Source organism: Vanellus vanellus (genome assembly GCF_965231255.1).
Source record: "Vanellus vanellus genome assembly, chromosome: 2".
Classification (NCBI taxonomy): domain Eukaryota; kingdom Metazoa; phylum Chordata; class Aves; order Charadriiformes; family Charadriidae; genus Vanellus; species Vanellus vanellus.
The window spans coordinates 65,955,762-65,957,130 of record NC_138906.1 but is presented as its reverse complement, the minus strand read 5'-3'; positions in this window follow the sequence as shown (position 1 = coordinate 65,957,130).

Below are 1,369 nucleotides of genomic sequence, written 5' to 3'. Positions count from 1 at the left end.
ACTGTAATGCTGTATTGAGAAAAAACACATTCATGTTAGCATTGGTAACATGTTCTGAGTTGAGAAACAACTTGAATGAGTAAAGAAATAGAAGTTCAAAACACCACAAGGCCTACAATCTTTTTGGTTACATAAATACAGAACTGTAACACTAAAGAACAACACTACAAGGCTCTTTAGTGGGACAAAAAAAAAAAATTAGGAGATGAGCAGATGAAAATCAGTCATTTAAAGCTGAAGTCATCTCTCCTTATAATGATGTATTAGAAGAGAAAGGCTGCAATCCTAGATGTTCCTCCAGGTAAAGAAGTTACATTACAGTTCCTCATACTAAAGATCTAGACTTTTTATTAACACTGTATCCTCCACAGCATGCAATTCTGCTATTTTCAAACCCAACACAAATAATGCCATTTGTTCACAATAACCACAGGTATAGTTTTAGTAAGTGACAAACAGGATGCTGCTGGCTACCCAAGATTAATACTTGATGGCTTCAATTTTGCCCTGAGGAAAGGGCATATAAAGGCTTAATCCCCATTAAAAAACAAGCCCTGAATGACCTGAGAACATACCCTTTCACACAAGCAGAATACAGTTTAGACTTGTTATTTATGAAGCTCCAGGAAAACACTGCCTTACACTACTCATGTTCCTGGTTTACTAAAGCTATCAATTGGACTAGTAAAGGGGGGGTGGGGGAGGATGGCAGCAAATCAGGAATAATCGACTAATCATGTCTAAGATGATCAGGTTTCATTCTTTAAATTGCAAAAGATCTCAGAGAAGGAAGACTATTACTTCAAATTTCTTTCTCCATTCCTTTCTCCTCCTGCATTTACAGGACCAAAGCCAGACTGTGCAGTAGCAACAATAAAAATATCAATACGCTCTGCCTCCACTTGTTCATCTGTGGACAGCAAAAGTTAGCCTAGGACTTGTGTACATGCATGCAGAAAGATTAGACTACAGAAGTTTAGACAAATTTAAAGTCTTAAACATTCATGCCCAAAACACAAAAATGCACTGAGTCATGAATAAGCCTCTTTCAAGGGTATACACAAAAATCTCACACCAAAGGTGTGATGATTAATAGGTGGCAAAGCAAAAGATGCCCCAAAATCTGAAATCTGGTGTTTCACTTAAATTTAAGAGTTTAAGATAACCACTGGAATTGCCTCAGATTTTACAACCCTCTCTGTCCTCCAATATCATGGATTCAAATAAATGGTGATCTGATCACCAAATATACAATACATCTTGAAGTCTTGATTCCCAGTTGTATCCCTTTCTCTGAAAACACCTCCTTCCCCCAAGATTTTGAATCAAAACAAATTACTGCCAATCATTCTCTACTGTTACAGAAAAA